Raw genomic sequence first — 21,130 nt, 5'->3', positions numbered from 1 at the left:
AATATGAAGTGATAATGTTAATCTCTAATAACTGGAATTTGTGATTTGGGTTTTTGCTTGTGGTGAAACAGGTTATGCCAGGCCATTCTTAATCTTTCTCTGCTGTAGACTAATGGCAACACTTTAGAGAAAGCTGGCCAGGGCTGAGTCTGTGGCCTCTCAGTAGCTATAGAAAGGCAATTTGAATGCGTTACCCCATCTAGGTAAGCTCAAGAATGTGGTGTCATTAGCACCCAGGTGTTCCTCATTGCATACTCCACCCAGGTTATTAGGATAAGACTGATCATATAATTTACATGCAGCTTCCTGTAGGAGTTTATGTGGTATTTTAAAACACTAATATTTTTGAAGGAGTAAAAACTCAAATACTGTAATTAATTCCAGGGAAAGGATATATTTTCCTGAACTTTTGGAAATATCTAGTCTATGAATCTAGTCAATAAATTTTGGTTAAATGCATTAATATTCTAGAGAAAATAAAATACACTACACTTTATAGAAAACGTCAGTTTTCTGATTCATACACATTGTTTCCACACCATTGTTTCCACACTCACTATGACCTTTCTACATGACTACTAAGTATTACAGTTTCTTCCTTCTTCAAATGTTAACATATTTTTGGATGCAAGATTTATACTTAAGGATATCATCTGCCTAAGACCTCTTGGTAAAGGAAGGAAGAGAGAGTAGGGTAAGAGAGTAAATGGATCAGTCGGAAAAACATCTGAGGTGCAGGAGGAGACATCCATCATAGGCTTGGGTGAATAGGATGAGTGTAAAGGCAAAATATAGAACAACTGACTGAATTAAATTAGACAGCATGCTTGTGACATGTTAGTTGTAGTCTATATCCATGCTTCTCCACCCCCATATCCAGTGTTTGTTTCTAAAATTATTTCAGGATATTTCTTGTTTTGTTTTGTCTTTCAGAGGAGACAGGAGCATGGAAGAGGTTATAGGCAAAGCAATAAATAAGTGGAAGAAATAGTACATAATTCTAAATGTTTCTAAACATTATACACTGATTTGTGTTTAATTGGACCTGAAAATAATGTATATCAAATTCTCAGATTCTCCATATATATAAAATGGAGTACAATAATTAAGTTCATCTCCTTTCATCAAATAAAAGCTTATATTTTGAGACTGTAAAAGTCATCTAAAAGTCAATGAAACAAGATAAACAAAGCCCCTCCCAACTTGATCCTAAATATCTTTTGTAGTTTATTGCTCTATCAATCCTCTCATGAAATCTATGCTTCAACTAATAAAGTATTGACAGTAGAGCTGAATGAATGAATGAATGAATGAAGCAGCACCATCTCAAGTATAGAGCCCTTTCCTATCTCCCTGCCTCTGCTTAGAATCTCTACCTATCTTCTCTGCGTAGAACATGCACATGTCTCTCCTTCAAGATCAAGCCTAACTGTTACCTTCCCTGTGATACAAGACTTCCCAAAAATCCTCTTTGTTCTAACCACCATGTCCTATTGTAGTCCTACAATTTAGCAGCATTACTGTAAGTCACTTCCCTTACTTGTTTGGCACTTGTATTAGGATAATCTCTATTATGCAAATCACAAACTGACCTTTAAATCTCAGTTACTTAATATGATAAAGCTATTTCTTGCTTATACTTTATGTCCAATGTAGGAACTGTACTACACATAGATTCTAACATCCTGTAGCTATGCCATCTAGAACACATGCTTGCTTGATTGCCATAAAATCATGCTATGAATTCATGCCATAAAATCATGAAAAATTACATAAGGGCTTTCACTCCCTCAATATGAAAGTGACATACTCATCACTTCCATTCACATGTCATTATCCAGAATTGATTACAGAGCCCTGACTAATTGCAAAGAGCCCAAAAACTATCAGAACAAAGGAAATATTTTCTGACCATTACTGTCTGCCTCAATACTCTATTAAAACATTGTTAAAATGTTCATACTCCCCAATGCAATCTACAGATTAAATGCTATTAACATCTCAATCCCAATGGCATTTTTTTTATGGAAATAGAAAAGGCAATCCTAAAATTCACATAGAATCACAAAAGACCAAGAATAGCCAAAGCAATCTTGAGAAAACAAAGCAAAACAAAGTCCTAAGTATCATGCTTCCTGATTTCAAAATATGTTACAAAGTTACATTTAAAAAGTATGGTACTTGCATAAAGAAAGACAAAAAGACCAAGGGAAAAAAAAATAGAGCCTAGAAATAAACCAATACATATGGTCAACTGATTTTCGACAAGGGTGCCAAGAATACACAATGGGAAAAGGGTAGTCTTTTCAACAAATTGAGTTTGGAAAAATGAATATTCACATACAAAAGAATAAAATTAGACCCCTATCTTATACCATACATAAAAATCAACTCAAAATGGATTAAAAACTTAAATGTATGTCCAAAAATGATAAAACTCCCATAAGAAAACATAGGATAAAATCTTTATGTCATTAGTCTTGGAAATTATTCTTTGGATAATTCTTTGGATAATCTCACATCTGGGTATATATCCAAAAGTACAGAAAATGAAAGTGAAAATAGAGAAGTAGACTACAGCAAACTAAAATGATTTTACACAGCAAAATAAGCAATCAACAGAATAAAAAAGCAACCTATGCAATAAAAGAAAATAATTGTAAGCCATATATCTGACAAAGGATTAATTTCTAAAATACATAAGGAACTCTTAAACTCAATAACAAAAAACCCTAAATAGCCCAGTTTAAAAAATGAGCAAGTGACTTGAATAGATATTTCTCCAAAAAAACCCCATACGAATGGACACCTGGTACACGGTAAGGTGCTTAGCATCATTATTCATCAAGGAAATGCAAATCAAAACCATGATGAGATATCTCCTTGCACCTGCTAGAATGACTCTCTTTAAAAAAAAAAAAAAGTGTCGATGAAGGTTTTGGAGAAATTGAAACCCTATATGCTGTAGATGGTAATGTAAAATGTTGGGGTTGCTATGAAAAACAGTATGAAGGCTCCTCAAAAAATTAAAAATATAACTACCATATAATCCAGCAATCTCACATCTGGGTATATATCCAAAAGATTTGTAATAAAGCTCTAGAAAAAATATCTTCATTCCCATATTCATTGCAACATTATTTTTAACAGTTGAGATATGGAAATAGCCTAAATTTCCATCAATAGATAAATGTAAAAAGAAAATGTGTATACATAAATGAAATATCATTCAACCCTAAAAAAAAAGGAAATCCCACTATTTGCAACAATATAGATGAACCTGAAAGATATTATGCTAAGTGAAATTAGCCAGGCACAGGAGGACAAATACTTCATAATTCCACTTATAAGAAGTAGTTAAATTAGTCAAACTTTCAGAAGAAAATAGAATGGTGGTTGCCACCGGATGGAAGGAGAGAGAAATAGGAAGTTATTCATGGATATAAAGTTACAGTTATACAAATTAAATAAGTTCTAGAGATCTGCTATAGGAAATAATGCCTCTTATTAGCAATGTAGTATTGTGCATTAAAAAATTTATTTAGGGTAAATCTCATGTTAAATATTCTTACCATAAAACAAAAATAAAAGCAAAAATTAAACAAAGGAACACATGGGGACTTTGGGAGGTGATGGATATGTTTATTGGTTTGATGGTGGTAATGGTACCACAAGTGTATGCATATGTCCAAACTCATCAAATGGTATCTGTCGTTTTGTCTATCAATTATATTTCAATAAAACTGTAAAGAAATTATTAAGCACTGGGGAACCAAAAATGCAAAGATGTTGAATGGGTTTAATAAAGCCAGTACCTATTAGAGTGATGTTGCATAAATGAGCATTTCACTGAGGTCAAACAAGTCTTTTTGAGAAGAATCATTTTTTAAGGTGACTCTTCAGAGTCATGTCACATTTGCTGCAAAAAAATACACTAAGTTTAAGAATAATGCCATGTACCCCTTGTTGTATACAATAATGTTTGGGAAGTTTAGAAATAAAAGTGTTTGTAGTTTATGTTTATGGTAATTTCATGGAAAAAATAGAAAAAAAAAAAGATCCTCAGTGCATTGAGCAAACATTCCACAACTAATTAGACCATTTACTCCTCAATCCACTTCTCCTACAAAGTGAAAGGAAAGAGACTGCTGGCTAAGAGATTCTGACCCCAACAGTGACAGGGAGGGTCTGCCTTCCTCGAGGCTCAGTTGTAAGCCTTTCTCAGGCAGCCCTCCTGCTTCTTCCTGACCCAGTTCACTCCATAAGCCTACAAACAAGGCGACAAGCTGACAGGAACTAAGTCAGGATTCTTGGCCTTCTATTCCACTTCATGAGCCAAAGGGAAAGGAGGCCACCTTCTGAGGTCTAGCCAGCTACGAATTAAGCCTTCTCCTCCTCCTCTTCCTTTACTCTTGCCAGACAGCCTGTGGACAGCCTTCTCAGGCTTCCGGCTCTCTTGGCCAGCTGGGAAAGGAAAGGCCTTTACAGACCCCTGTGAGCTCGCCAGTAAGGCTCCCCCCTACACACACACACACACACACACACACTCAAGAATCAGAACTGAACTGGGAGATTTCAAAGCTACCGTCACAAAATACACTAATAGAGGTCTTAAGAGATTAGAGGGAAAAAAAGGAGTTTATAGGTCAAAGAAAAGGAAGTAGTGAATTTCTAGCAGTGTAGTCATGGTTTTCTATAGTTTGCTGATCATCAGAGAAAAACTTTTCCCTTCCAAAAGACTCCAGGCAGGCTGGAAGACATGTTTCTGAAATTTGTTCAGTGCCACATTTCATTAATTTTATTTTATGATAAGCTTTCATTTTGAGTATTAACCCCAATTCTCTAATGCACAAAAAAACTTAAGTTTATACTTTATGAAGAGGTGTAAACACTAGTACCAGATCTGTTTCACATGCAGACTTCCTAGGGACTTCATGAGAAAGCAGCTAGAGACGCTTGTTCTTTCGGATTGTATTAATGGGCATCAGGGGACCCAAGTGTGATTACTGGATTCAACCTGTGAAACAGGGTTTTTTCAAGATTGGGTTTACTGCTTCCCAGGTCCAGCCATAGACCTTTCTCAAGTGGTGCTGACTCTGCTTTGTCCTGATCTTATCAAGGATCCACTGGGCTCCATGAGTCATATTCTTCTCCAGGGCTGGTTGGCAACTGGTACCAAATCTTCTTATGCAACAGCCGAGGGGAAAGGACTAGGGCATAGCAGATTCTGTAGAGCCGTGTGGCCAGTGTGGGGTCACCATACCTTTCCATGGAGAAGTAACAGCCTGGGTCCTCGTCTCACCATTGCCCCCATTCCTAAGGCCACCATCAGTATTAGCAAAGTATTTTCTTCAGGCTGACCCTAAAGAAGTACTGTCTAAATCTCTTTTTTACTAGGAAGCTCCCATGGCACTTGTGGGAACAGCATTGTCTAATTGCATCACTTACAATTTCTAATGCTAGCTCCTAGACAATACAAAAATGTACTTTTAAGCTCTTCCTCCAGAAAAATGGATCTCTATTTATGTCTGCATAAGTATCAGCAATCAGGCAAGTAGTTCTTGACAGAACAAAAGCATATTTAACCATAAAAATGAATCAACTTTTCAACTTAGACCACGGAATCCAGTTCCAATCATCAAATCAGTATTTTCCAGCTATAACAACTTTAAGATCCAGTATTCATTCAGCATGCTTTTGCATATATGTGTTTCATCTAATCATCAACACAAGTTTATTATATTAATGTTATTCACATTTTTTAGATGAGAAATTTGAAGCTCAGAAGAAATCAAGTAACAAGATCAATGTCACACAGACGATAAAAGGTAGAAGCAAGTTTTGACTCCAGGTGTCTTTCACAAAGCTCCTTTTCTTCTGTCATACCAAGGCATTCACATTCCTCTAATACAGTCTTGGGCCATTTTGGGCAGAGAGGAATAGCATGGCTGGGAAGTAGGTAAGATTCTAGTATCCTCAGTATCTCTTCCAAGTTTACCTGTTTTATATATTGCATTTTCATAAAAGATCTTCCTTAAGATAAAAACAGTTGGAACACAGAACATTATGTCATTTGTTTTCCTATTTGACTTCGTACTTAGGAAAAGAAAAGCTAAGAAATCAATATATGACTGCTAAGGTATCTTTAAAAATAAAATTTCTGAGGGATCCTGCAACACATTAAGTGATTACTTTGTTAACTCACTAGACAATCAGAGATAATACCATAAACTCCTTTTTGACCCAAAATTTGTGCCATAGGCCAAATATTAATTAAGGATAATGAGAATTACTAAGTTTCAGACTATTAATATTTTCTCTGCTTGGGAGAAAATATCAAATTCCCTCTGCTTTTTGAGTTAGAAAATATGGACTGTTGATAATTAGGACTAGTAAACTAAATTGTAATACTGTCACTAATTAACTAAGTGACCTAAGGCACTCTCCCCTCCCCTCCCCTTCCCTCCCCTCCCCTTCCCTCCCCTCCCCTTCCCTCCTCTCCCCTCCCTTCCCCTCTCCTTCCCTCTCCTCCTCTCCCCTCCCCTCCCCTTCCCTCCCCTCCCCTTCCCTCCCCTCCCCTTCCCTCCTCTCCCCTCCCTTCCCCTCTCCTTCCCTCTCCTCCTCTCCCCTCCCCTCCCCTTCCCTCCCCTCCTCTCCCCTCCTCTCCTCTCCTCTCCTCTCCTCTCCTCTCCTCTCCTCTCCTCTCCTCTCCTCTCTTCTCCTCTCTCTTCTCTCCCTTCCCTTCCCTTCCCTTCCCTTCCCTTCCCTTCCCTTCCCTTCCCTTCCCTTCCCTTCCCTTTTCCCCTTCCTCTTCCTCTTCCTCTTCCTCTTTTTCTTCTTTTTTCTCTCTCCTTTTTCTTTCTCTTCTCTTTTGGTCCACCCCTACTCCCACCGTGTGTGTGTGTGTGTGTGTGTGTGTGTGTGTGTGTGTGTGTAACAATCAGGCAGAACTCTGATTACCTGAGGTTGAGATATCAGGAATTACCTCCCTTTATCCTGATTTATCAACTTCACATGTTACTAACAGAGACTTTCATTAATAGCTCTGTTTAGCCCCTCTTCAGAAAGGCACTCCCAGATAAAAACAAAGAACAAAATCAAAAGCAGCTTACCTTGGGCATTTAGCTCCTCCCACTAGGCCTAGCCCATAGTTTGGCTTAAAAACCAAGTGTGAATTATGGGTTTGTCTGCCACGCTCCATTGCCTCTCTACTAGCATCTCACGGTGAGTCAGTCTTTTTATGAGAATTAAACTTTCAGTTGGTACAGACACCAGCAGATGAAGTAGACATAATTATGAGCAGTCCTGTCCACCAAAACAGCAGTCTTTTTAACAATTTGTTTATGACATGAAGGTTGAAAATAACTAGAGAATTACTGAATGAGTTATAGTTTAAGCAAGGAGTATATCAGCACTTGATTGCAGAAATAATAAAAAGTGACTTAGGAGAAAGAGAAATACTGAATCAGAAAGTCCTGCCTTTTTTTAGGGGACAAGAAATTTAAAAATTACTAGAATCTTGGAGACACATTTATAAGGACTAACAGAACTAAAACTGCACCAAGAGTCAGTAATCATTTCAACACAATCACTATTACAATCTATTGATGCTCATGGGGTCCGTACAGACATTCACAGTTACCATGATATTCACTTAGTCAACTCATACCACTGTCACTGAATAGAACTGCTTACTACCCTAACCTTACTTCTTCATTCATGAGACAAAATGGTCAAATGACTTAGTCAATTAAGAGTTTCCTCTAATACTTGGTTGTTTCTACTCTTATCACTTGGTTAAAATCAGGAATATTTTTCTCTATACATACCACACAACCTGCCATATTCCATCAACTGCCTGCCAGACATGGTCATTTCAGTATATATATTTGGTTACTGAAATAAAACACTTCACACTGATTGAAATTTGGAAACGTATCCAAAAGCATTTCAGTGTTTGCGCAAGCAGCAAACTTACCTAGACTGTTAATCAAATAGTATGTTTGAAGTAGTGCTTCTATTAATTATCTTTATTCTTATTCTATAGTGCTTTTCTAAAGTGGCAAAGGGGTTTTAAAAATCATTATAAAAGTTGAATTTTGATCTATACTAAATCAAGAATTCACTTTGAAAAGCTAACTTAACCTGAACACTTAGTTAAGCATGTCTAGTGCCAGTATGAGGCAAAAAACCAGATTAGATAATATATATTTCTTTAGGAAGAATGAATTTTCCAAGTTCAAACTTAAATCACATGGTACTGTTACTCTACATTGAAGAGACACTTTAGCAAAATACCCATGCCTTACTGTTAGGCGTCTTGGTCTTCTTTTGGATTCCAAGCTGTCAACCTGTGGCCAAGAGATCCAGGACTTTGCATTCTACAATAAAGATAAAAGAAAATGAGCATAAAGATATTAGAATAGCTATGAGTGCAGTGAAATAGAACTGCCTACAGATTACTAAAAAAAAGAGAAAATAAAGCGGAATTAGGTTCACAATACCTATTCACCTAAGCATTCCAGGCCTTCAACAGAAAAGATTCCTCCACATGAAACCAGCATGTGAGCCAACAGTTTCATATATAGACCTTAGAAAACATGCACTGTGGTTACTACAGGTAATGACACCATAAGTATTATGTGAAACATTGTCTTTTCCTTCTCAATAATTCTGATGAATTTAAGGGAAAAGTTTTAGTGGTTAAAGTATGTCCTCAATCTTTGCTAATCTCCCTTTTATTGAACCTAGATCTGGGCAGACCATGAGATTCAGCTAGAATTTATTACTCAGGTTTGTTTCAATTGATGCATATTTACATGTCTTATATTTAGACCATAGGAATTTCCATTTACCTACTTACAGACAAAGTATTTCCTTTCAAAATGGTTTTAAATTTCAGAATGTGTCAATTTAAAGAAAACTTTAAGTAATAATACTTTTGATATACTAATATAGGAACAATCACGAGGTAATATTAGGTGACCGTGTAATTCTGTTTATATAACTGAGAGGTACGCATACATGAGAGAGTAGAAGGTATATCAAGACAACCAAGCATTTCTATGTTAACCTCATCTCCAATATCTAGTACAGTGCATAGCATATAATAGTTACTTGACAAATATTTTTCTGAATAAACAAACAAATAAACGATTAGCTTCTGGAGAATATGGAATATGTTAGATGTCTGAGCTGCTGATGGGCATCAAGCAAAGCTTATATGTCACTGTAATCCTAATATCTTGTACAGTTACTTGATCTAACAGGACTCAATGAATACTTATAGAACGTATAACTGAACTGGCTTAAATGTCTTGACTTAAGAAAATTCTTCAAAAATAAACAAAACAAAACACTAAAGACCATTTTGATGTTTCTACTCCCTCTGCCCCTCCTCTAAAAAGAAAAAAGAAAAGAAAAGAAAAAATCTTAGAGTAATAGTTCTGAGTTTAGACAATGGCATTCCAAGGCAGAGGATCTGCCTGAGGTTCAGATGATAAGGCATCATCCTGCTATAGACAATTTAAAAACAAAAACACATCCACCTAAAGTTGATCTGCTTTATATCATTGCCATGTACTGACAATTCTCAACCATATCAATGATAAAATACTCCCCAACAAGCAGATTTCTCTCACTGTCTCCCACTTGGTATATTACTGGGTTCAGAAAAGATGAGCTATTTACCTAAACTAAGTGAGAATTGTGCTGATAAGGAATTTGGTAGTGACAGATTTTGTGTACCCAGAGATCTCAAGAGTTCAAGGGCTGATGGAAAGAGAAATCTAGAAAAACATGTCGACAGAGAAAATTCCCAGGGATTCTTGATGGGGTGGAGTAGAAGGGGTTTGTCTTAGGAATCATACTGAATGGCTTTCCACTGTGTTGGTAAAGGTAAGTGGATACAGCCCAGAGGCAGGACACTTTCCTCTAGCCTGAGTGTCTACCAGTTGTAAGACAGTTTCATCTGTGCCATTCAAATCTTGGATATTGGATACTGGTAATTGATCTGTGCTTTCTTGATATCATTGCTATAGAAGATAACCAAGGAAAGTGTTGCTTTAATACCTGCACAGCTTATTAACAACAAATAATAAAAAATAAAGTTATTGGTAAGAGGTCTTGGGGAGAGTTTTGGAGCCGCTGCTCTTGATAACTTCCTCTTTGTTCTGAACTTGTTCTCCTTTACCCAGCTCACTTCATAACTAGTGTAACCCCTTCCAGGGTTGCCGTCTTGACTGGCTATGGGCCTTGCTGACTTATCTCCCTTCTCAGGTCCCAGCATTCAGTCACTTAAATTAAGGCCATGAATCTGATGATTTTTGCTTCTCACTGCCTGCTTCCTGGCTGAGCTAATACTCAGGATTTAAGCCACTGTCTCTAGACCACTTTATTCCCTATTCAATCACAATGGTTGAAGCAGTCTTCATTTCTACTAATGCTGATAACTCAAGCCAAGTCTACTATCATAAGGAAACTACGATGATAGAAATCACTATCAGCTGCAAAAAATATATCTGAAAAAAATATATATATACATTCATATATACACACACATAGCTATATGTATATACATATATAATACTTCATATGATTTAAATTAGAAAAGAAGTTGCAGTTGCTGATTTTCTTGATTGTACTCCAGTTCCAACACGGAGGAAGTTAGCTCTAGCTCAGCAAGTGACAAACAGTGGCACATGCCCATTATTTACGTAGCATGTGTATCAGCCTAGGTTTCACCAAGCACTGTTAGATAAACTGTCTCACCTGAATCTCATGACAACCTTGTCAATACTATTATTTCCTATACTACAGATGAGAGAAAACACTAAGGTCCATAGGAGCAAACAAACTTTTTGTAGATCACATAACTAGTAGGGAATGGGTTCAAATTTGTCTCCTACTTATTGTTTCACCACACACATCTATGAAATGGCACCAATGCTACTGGTTTAGGTCCTACAGAGACCCATGATGATAGAGAATTATGCCAATTTTCTCAGCATTCTGTCAGGAAGAGAAAAGAGACAACGTTCTAATCCCAAGCAAATTGGATGTGATAGAGGCAGAGAAAATATCCCATTCCCAGTTCCCATATATCTAGATCAACACTTACAAGTTTTTTCCTAATTAAATAGCCTTTTTAATTCTCCCACCCCTTCCTCTACTTCTAAATCTACCATTTAGCTAACATTTTCAAGTTGTTTTCTCCCACTTTGCCAGCTATCTTGCTTTTTCAGTCTTCAAATATTTGATGAGAACTCCCTGGGTATATGGCTTTATGTCAATCCACTTTCTCTAGGTTGCATTTTTTAGCAAGCATTAGCATAAATACCAACATGTTTACATCATAATTACTTTAATTCCCTTGGCCCCAACCAGACCTGGAATGTTTCAATCCACAATGATTTTAGGAATAAGAGATGATTACTAGGCCATGAAACATAAATTACAATAAATGCTTGAAACTTGGCACACGACTTCTGAAATGATCCCAATTTTGCATCAGGGAGGGCACGAGGCCTTTATATTGAGGTAAGGAAGTTAGGATTTTCTAAGTCTTCAGGTTCTCTTTTATAAAACAAGGATAAAAATTCTTATCTTTATCTTTTTTCCATGAAATTTACAAATATGAAAATTTTCTCATCTAAAAAGCATTTCAAAAAAGCATGTATTTCCCTGGCAAAAAAACACTGGGTAAACATTATCATAGAATTGGCAAAACCATCTTCTGGGTTTACAACATAAAGTCAGAGACTTTTCCCCTTTATAGGTTATAAAAGAGTTTATCACAACTGGAAATGTTGCAAAGCATGTCTCCGGGAAGCGAGAACTTTAAATGGCATGTGGACAATTATTTACAAACATACGAACGTACAAAGGTCTATATTTAGGAGTTTGCTATTAATAACCAAATAATTAACAGTGGTCAAGGTTGATGTTAGAGGCCAAGTTAAAATGATTGCAATTTTAAGAGGGATATTTCCACTTTTCTTGTGCAATAAAGATCCATGCATGTTAAAGCATATTTACTGACTACTTAGTGTGTATAAAGCATTTATGGGTACAGACAAAAGACAGTCTTGTATTTATTAGCAGCCATCATATTCTAGGTGCTACACAAGGTGCATTTACTGTCTGTTTGTGAATTGTGGGGATGGGGGAACAGAAGAGAAAGAGTGTGTGGGAGAAAGAGAGGAATGGAGTGTTCTCAGCTCTAGGCATCACTAGAATTTTTACATATCTGGCAAACTTGTGGAATTATCTGTCTATTTGGCCAAGGAACTTACGAACCTCTTAAGAGAGTCTACTTCAGGCAAACACACATGGTTCATAACCATATCTCATTGTCAATGGGATAGGACAATCTTTAGTACTGTCGCCTTGATGTGTGTTCTGAGCTAAGTGTGCATGGACTCATGTATGTATGATAGTACCTATTAAAGAGGTATTTAAATTAAATAGGAAAGAAAGAGAAGACAGTCTTTCCATTTTGGCAATGGTGCAGGGTGGTTTGTGCACAGGAAAGACTACAAAAAACACATTACGATCTTGGCACCTTGAGAGCTTGAGTAAACCAGCCACACCACAGTGATAGCAGCACAGAACCTCCCATGGCAGCATACCAGCAGCTTCTCAAACCAAAAATCTCAGAAAGTGAAAGTCAGACCTGGCTCTGGAATACACCGCTGGCAGATCCTGGGGTATCAGGAAGCTCATCCCTTCACATGGACCTGGGCACTGGGAGCAGGGGCCTGGCATAAACAGGCATTTCCAAAGACATATGAAGCAGAATGGGGTGAGGGGATGGCTGATATCATATGATGATTGAATGAATTTCTTAATGAGCACATATGAGACACCTCTAGGGCCCGGGTGCTTCAGGGGCTGAGTTTCTTATAATAGCAGTGAGTGGTTCATCCAGAAAAATACTTTTAACCATTTATGTGACCCTACATGTTTTACATGGAAAATATATTTAACAGCCATGATAATGAAAGGTCACTGTCTTCATCTTACTGATGAGGAGCTGTAGCTCAAAAAAATGAAACCCCTTATTAGGGTCACTACATAAGCTGAATGGTGGCCCCTAAAAGATACATCTATATCCTAACCCCTGGAACCTATGACTATTATCTTACAGGGGAAAGAAAAGCTGTGGTTAAGGATCCCGAGACGAATTTATTTGGAATTATTCAGGTGGTCCCTAAAGGTGAACACATGTATCCTTGAAAGAGAGAGAGAAAGAGAGTTTGGGATGGGCACACAGAATGGAAGACACACAAAAGAGGAGGAGGCAATGTGACCACAGAGGTGAAGATTGCCGTGCTGTGGCCACAAGCCTGGAGCCTCCAGAAACCGGAAGAGACAAGCAATAGATTTTCCCAAGGCCTTTGGAGGAGTGAGGCTTTCCTGACATTGTGATTTCAGACTTCCAGCCTCCAGAACTGTGAGAGCACACACACATTTATGTTTTAAGCCACTTAGTCTGTGATAATTTGTTACAGCAAATTACAGTCACACAACTAACTAGGAGGAAGAAGAGACATGTTTCAAATCTGCTTGTCTGACTTTAAAATCTGTCTCTTTGGGCCCCAATGAAAGGGCTTTTGTTTGCCACCGATATCCTCTGTGGCCATGCAGCTCTTGGGCTTTGAAAGATATAAACTGCTTTAGTCAACACCATCTTCTATTTGGAAATATATGAAAAACCACTGAATTTGTTAAGATTTAAATGAGATGTATATGCAGTATGGGCTATAGGATGTGAATCGAAGAATTTACTATGGGCAGAGATGATTAGGAAAGAGTTTATAGAGGAGAAGGCTTTGAATTGTGAGGAAAAGGATGTGCATAATTGGATAATTGTGAAGGACCAGGTAGAACATTGTGGGGTCTCTGAAGAACAGCTTGAGTGGTATTTCAAGGGGAAAATTACAAGCCCCATGCAGAGTACACTGTGTAAACCAGCTTGCAACTGAAAAATCTCATACTAAAATGAAAAACTAATTAGATTTAGATCCTGGTTGTTTCTGTTATTGCTCTAGTGGATTTTTACTATACCTTCTCAAATCTGAGGTATTCTTATTTACTTACTAAAGATCCTTTCCTTAAAAAAAAAAAATCTTCCCCACATTCAAATTTATTATTGAATTGGTCTGATAGCTATAGCTCTTTGTGGTCAGGCATTTTCTTTCTGTCCACGTGCCTCTTTCAATGCCATCTGTTTCGCTATGAGATTTAATAAATTATAAGCCAGAGGAGCAACACACAGGGCCAGGAAGACCTGGTTCTTGAAGAACAGGTTTTGTCTTTACTTCAGCCTTTCCCTCTCTCCATTGAAGGTGAATTAAGTAATCTTTGTATGAGATAAAAGTACCTGCATTCTTGCCTAACCTTCATAATGAAAAAGAGAAGGCCTTTTATCTCTTCAGTCTAAACAGAGTGATCACAATTTGCTATGGCTCGCAGAAACAACAACAACAAAAAAAAACATAACAAACCACCACAACTAATGTGATTTTTGTTTTATCCGAGAACGCAAAAAACTTGGTAGCCTTAACTCTAGTTCATTATAGATAAGAATTTAAACTCTGATGGCAGAGAAACAAGAAATATGTTTATGTCTAGGGTAACGATAGTGTAGCTCCAGATCAATACTCACAGCCACTGTTGGAAGAGCTTCAGTTTTCTCAAAAACATCTATATATTTCCCATCTGAGAAAAGGGACACTGTGATGGGGCATGTAGGGTGAGGCACTCATCCTTTCAGAATCGCTGGTCATGAAACATCTATATTCCTTTCCTGCTGTGTAAGGCACAGTGTAGGGATTATGGGGAATAAAAAAAGGTTTAAAGTGTCATCTCTGTCTCAAAAATCTAGTTAGGGAGTTTAGACAAAATGTCTGAAATTTTAGATAATAGCTCTAAACAATCAAAACAAAAAGAACTCCAAGTAAGAGTTCACGACAGCAAAAATGGCACAAGACAGAACACATTTAATTATCGATAATTGCTGCAGGATGTCAGAGAAATGGAGAGAACATATCATATTGAAGTGGCCTCGAAAAACTCCATGGCAGTACCAAGGTTTGAAGTAAATCATGCTAGTTGGATGTAAAGTTCAAAAAAAAATCGATATTTAGAATCACCAAATGGTGCCTTATGAATATTCAATATACTCTGATAATGCACAAGAACTGCCTTGCTCATGTAGCAGGATGAAATCTGGTATGCATTGAATTGAATCATAGCACGATCAAATCTGGTGTGCATTGAATTGAATCAATGCACATCTATCTACCGCCTTTTTCCTCCATCGTAATATAAACGTGAGTATGCAAACAGAAACACATTCATTCCTCACATATTTTACAAATGTGTCATGCCTATGGAAGTTCTAATCTTATTGACTTAATCCTTTTGGGACTATTTTTCTGTGACTAAGGATGACCTTAGCTCATCCTTAAATTAACATGTGAGGACCAGATTTTCCATTCCAAATAGAATGACTCATTCAAGGACAGAAAGTAATTAAATTTCCAAAATAAAGCCTCTTTCCAACAGCCTGTACATCTCGCTCTATTAATAAGAATTTATTTAGAGGAGTTACTATTATTATTATTATTATTATTATTATTATTATTACTATTACTAATTTTAACACTGGAAAGATTGGTTCCATGCCATCGATAATTCTGTTACAAGATTATCAAATTTGACAAACTTCGGATTCTTGTTCTATCATATTCAACTTAACCATATGTCCAACAAATATTAAAGAATGCCTACTTTATACTGTGATATTTCAGGTTCTGTCGATATAATGGTGGTGAGGGGTATTAGGTCTGTGCATTCATGGAGTTTACATTTGCGTGTGTGCCCGTGCACATACGCACAACATGTGTAGTCCAATAAATAAAGATAATTCAGATTGTGGTGTGTCTGTTATGCAGAATTAATGATGGTATGATGAGATGGATAATAACTGTTATGGGTGGTAGAAATGGGAGTGTAGTAATAATTTTAGATAGTGTGGTCACCAAAGGTCTCTCTGAGATGGTCACATTGAGAGCAAGAATTGAAAAAAAGCAGCAACATGAAGATCAAGGGGAGAGTGGTCCAAGCAGAGAGAAGAGCAAGTACAAATGCCCTATGATGGAAGTAAGTTTGTTCAAGAAGAGGCAAGAAAGCCAGTAAGGCTGGAGCAGAGTGGGGGAAAGGGAGTAGTTGGGAAAAGGCAGGAAGATGAAGTAGGCAGGCGTTAGACCATGTGGGGTCTGTGGGCCATGGAAAGGGCTCAGTATGCCTGTTTAGGACAAATATTAATAGTAATTTCAAAATATCAAGGTAAATTTAGTTGAATCAGTTTCTAGGTCATTATATCTTCTTTTGTATGTTAAGATAATTACTGGTAACAAACATTTTAGAAACTTATTTGCAACATTTACTAAATACGTAATTTACCAAAACTAAGATGTGTTATTTACACAATTTGATGATTCTATTTTGGCTTAAATAAAAATTATGGCATTTTTGCCATACATTTCAATGCTCCCTCCCCCAATATTATCTACACAAAAGGCTGGAAACAAAGAAAAAAAGTCCACAGTCACAGAACACTTAATGAATCACCTATTTTCTGTTGCCTTTGCTCCACCTTATACTCTGTCGTCAAACATAGAGCACCATAGTATAGTTTTAATCATAGCAGATACATGATTTTCCTTCAGTGCTTTCAAAGCACATTTAGAGTAGAGTACTTATTATTTTGTAAAATTTGGTCATTGGCAACAAGATTTCTCGGCAACTCTAAATGAGCCTGGGGAACTTGGCTTCATTGATCACTGCTTGTAACGATTTTCCCCCTCTCGTTGACTCAAATCTTCACTTCTTATCAAAATTGGCCTTTCAGGGTAGAAAATGACTTGAGACAAAAAGTAATTTCTGATAAGCAGTAATGAGCCTGACTGCTTCCTACTAGGCTCCTTGGGTGTAAAAATTAGATTCTAAGTAATTTCTAAATAATTTCTGAGAAGTCACAGGAGGAGAATTTCTCCTTTTAGTTGAGTGTCATTTGGTTGCAAATGAGAGGACACAGCTGTAGGATGGCTAATTAAAGGACTTTAACCTCACCTATGTCTTAACAAAACCTGGAAAAAAGACATTTTTCTTAGTCTCTGTATAAGATTTTAAAACTCCCTGACTTGTAGATTTGAATAGGAATCTAGAAAGCTTAAAAGGTCAATGGAAGAGTTAGTGAAATTGAATTTTAGGAATGGATTTTACTTCATAAATTCATGTATTTATGAAATTAAAATAGAAGAACCAAATACAGTATGGTACTAGCTAGTTATCTCAGGTATTGCCGCAGAGAGAAACACACACACACACACACACACACACACACACACACACACACAGTTTTTAATAGAGTTTTCACCAGAAATTGTTACTATGGTCTAGTATTGGGTTAAGTGGAAGGCTATAGGGAATAATAGGGAGAATATCTATTGTTTGTTCTGCAGTTTTTTTATGAGTTTTTAAATTTAAATATTTCCTCTCACAGGTATCAGGCATGTCACACTTAGTACAGTGAATGTGGAATTCTTGATTCTCAAGTTCATGATTCCATGGTATTTCCTAGTTTAGTAAATCACCATACACTCAGTGTCAAAATCAAACTAGATCTTTTTTGATTCTCCCCTCTTGCAGACCTTCCTTCAACTGCATCCACATCCAAGTTATCTGCAAGTCCTACTTAGTCCATAAAGTATATCCTAAGGCTGTAATCAAGAAGTTGCTGGGTTGTGTTCTCATTTGGAGGTTCAACTGAAAAGAATCTGGTGCCAAGCTTATGCAGCTTATTGGCAGAATTCATTTCCTTAAAGCTGTTTGAATGAGAGATCTGGCTTTTTGTTGGCTGTTGGTTGAAAGCTGCTCTCAGGTCATAGTGGCCACCAGAAATTACTACAGGATGTTTATATGTCCTTGCCACACGCTTTCTCCAACATAGTTACTTACTCCATTGAGCCCAGGATAACAGTCTCTGGCTCAAGTCTACTAAGACAGTTTTACTTAATGTAACATTATCTTTGCCATTTGACATCACTTAATTACAAGAGTTATATCATCACCTTTACCATATTTAATTGGTTAGAAACAAGTCATAGGTCCCACCACACTCAAGGGTAAGGGATTTACAAAGGCTTGAACACAAAAGGTGAGAATCATTCAGACTTACCTTAGGGTCTGCCTGCCACATTTTAATTGATAGTCTATTACAGTTTATTTTATTTTTTGTTTTGTTTTGGCTTGTATCTTTATTATTTCTTTTCTTTGGCTTACTTTTGTTAAAATTGCTTTTGTCCCTCCTAGTTTCTTTAGGTGGAAGTAGAGGCCATTGATTTGAGAACATTTTTCTTTCCTAATAAAGCGGTTTAGTGCTATAAATTACCCTCCAATCACTGTGATAGCAGCATCCTACACATTTTTATTTGCCATGTTTTTATTTTCATTCAGTTAAAAATACGTTCCAACTTCCCTTTTGATTTCTTCTTTGACACATAAATCAAGTAAAAGTGCACTATTTAGTTTTCAAATACTTGGGGATTTTCTAGATATCTTTCTGTTATTGATTTCTAACTTGATTCCATTGTGGTCAGAGAATATACTTTATATGCTTGAATATTTTTTAAATAAAAGTTTCATATTTTATGGTCAAAATATTGTTTATCTTGGTAAATATTCCATGAGCACTTGAAAACATCATGCATGCTTCTATTTATTAGGTACAATCTTCCATAAATGCCAGTTAGGTCAAATTGATTGATAATGTTGCCATTTTTATCCTTATTTAATATACCTGTTCTGTTATTTATTGAAATCTCCAACTATTTTTGTGGATTTGTCCAATTCTCCTCTTATATTGGTTTTTGATTTTAAGTGCAGAAATATTTAGAATTATGCTTTTTTGATAAATTGCCCTCTTTGTCTTTAAAAAAGTGATACTCTTTATCAGTGGTCATTTTCTTTTTCTGATATCAATATAGCCACTCAGCTTTCTTCTAATTAGTGTTATCATTTTACTTTTAACCAATATATGTCTTTATCTTTTAAGAAAGTTTCCTATAGGCAGCATGCCTGGGATCTTGCTTTTTTATTGTCTGACAATCTCTCACTTTAATTGGGTGTTTAGACCATTAACATTTAATGTAATTATTGGTATTATTGGTATTATATTTAAGTCTACCATGCTTTTATTTGTTTTATATGTATTCCATTTCTTCTTTATTTTTCTTCCTTTGTTATGAACTAAATGTGCTCTCCCTCCTCCCCCCACAAATTCTTATAGTGAAGCTTTGACCTATGATGTGCCTTTGGGAGCTAGAGTTACATTAAGTCATAAGGATGAGGCCCTCATGATGGGATTAGTGTCCTTCTAAGAAGAGGAAGAGAGAGAGCTCGCTTTCCCTCTCCCCACATTTACACACCAAGGAAAAGACAAGTGAGGAAACAGCGAGAATGTGGCCATCCTCAGGTCAGAAATAGAGATCTTAACAGAAACTGAATTGGCCAGCACCTTGATTTTGTACTCCCCAGCCTCCAGAACTGTAAGAAATAAATTTCTGTGTTTAAGCCACCCAGTCTATGGTATTTTGTTATAGCATCCTGAGCAGACTAAGACATTCTTTTTTTTACCTGCTTTATTTTAGATTAATTGATTATATTTAAAATTATTCCACTTTATATGCTTTGTTGGCTTATTAACTATACCTCTATATTTTATAGTGGCTGCTTTGGATTTATAGTATATACATCTTCAAAATATTATTATCTAACTTCAATTAATATTGTGCCACTTCATGTAAAGTACGACCATTACAACAGCATACACGTCTTTTTTTTTTTTTTTTTTTTTTTACTATTCTTATCATACACATTTTTCTTTCTCTTTTTTAAGAATCTTATTAAATTTACTGGGGTGATATTGATTAGTAAAATTATATAAGTTTCAAGTATACAACTCTATAATACACCATCTGTGTGTATTATAGAGATGTATACCACATTGTGTGTTCATCACTCAAGATCAAGTCTCCTTCTATCATTGTCATACGTTTTAAAACTATGTATATGATAAAACCTCTCAATATGTTGGTATTATTTCTGATTTAAATAATCAATTATATTTTAAAGAGATCTTTTAAATAAGAAAAATATTTTAATAATATGCTTAATGTTTACCATCTCCAGTGCTCTTCATTTCTTTCTACAGATTTAGATTTTAGTTTCTGTCTATCTGAAAAAATGTCTTTACTTTGGTTTTTGTTTTTGAGAAATATTCCTGCTGGGTATAGGCTCTAGGTTGACAATTTTGCTTTTTCAGTATTTTAAAGATATTGCTCCTCTGTATTCTGGCTTGCATTGTTTCCAATAAGAAATCTGTAGTTATTCTTATCTTCTTTCCTCTTAATGGGCTGTGTCATTTTTTTCTTTGGCTACTTTTAGGATTTTTTTTCATTGCTGGTTTTGGCAACTTGATTATGATATATATCTCAGAGTACCATTATTCATGTTCTTATGCCTGGGATTACTGGTGGTTTTTTGGTGGTTTTATTTTGATCTTTGGGCTTATATTTTCTGTAAAATCATAATTTTTCATCCTTTATTTCCTCAAATATTTTTTATATGCCCCTCTCTCTTTTAAAGAATGTAATATATTAGTTGCTTCAAGTTTTCATATACCTCATTGATGCTATGTTTATTTTTTAATCACTTATCTTTTCTTCAATAGTGCCCAAACTTCTGATAATCAAAACCTATATATTTTTAAATCTCAGTTATTTATCTCTCTGTTTTGTTTGGGTCTTTCTAAATATCATGTTTCTCCTTAACATGCTATGTTCCCTTTACTTTTTGTAGCATATGCAATATATGCATTATATTGTTTTAATAATCTTGTGTGCTCTTTTTTATGTTTCATTTCTGAGTCTTTTAGTATTGATTGACCTTTTCTCATAATAATTGGTGTATTGTCCTACTTTGTTGCATGTATGAGTAAACTTTTATTGGGTGCTTAACATATGAAATTTACATTTAAAATGCTGGGTATTTTTATACTCTT

At 36.0% G+C, this 21,130-nt stretch overlaps 1 long non-coding RNA gene across 1 annotated transcript in view; it reads right to left on the bottom strand.

Moving 5' to 3' along the window:
* Window positions 1-21,130, bottom strand: part of LOC107514967 — a 353,432-nt gene that overhangs the window by 114,503 nt on the left and 217,799 nt on the right. Inside the window, exon 3 of the long non-coding RNA XR_004956351.1 lies at window positions 8,310-8,381. This is a non-coding gene — a long non-coding RNA (uncharacterized LOC107514967). The remainder of the gene's footprint in view (window positions 1-8,309; window positions 8,382-21,130) is intronic.

Source organism: Rousettus aegyptiacus, unplaced genomic scaffold (assembly GCF_014176215.1).
Source record: "Rousettus aegyptiacus isolate mRouAeg1 unplaced genomic scaffold, mRouAeg1.p scaffold_m13_p_3, whole genome shotgun sequence".
NCBI classification, from domain to species: Eukaryota; Metazoa; Chordata; class Mammalia; order Chiroptera; family Pteropodidae; genus Rousettus; species Rousettus aegyptiacus.
The sequence above is the reverse complement of the archived record's forward strand: the minus strand, read 5'-3'. Positions and strand labels throughout refer to the sequence as shown.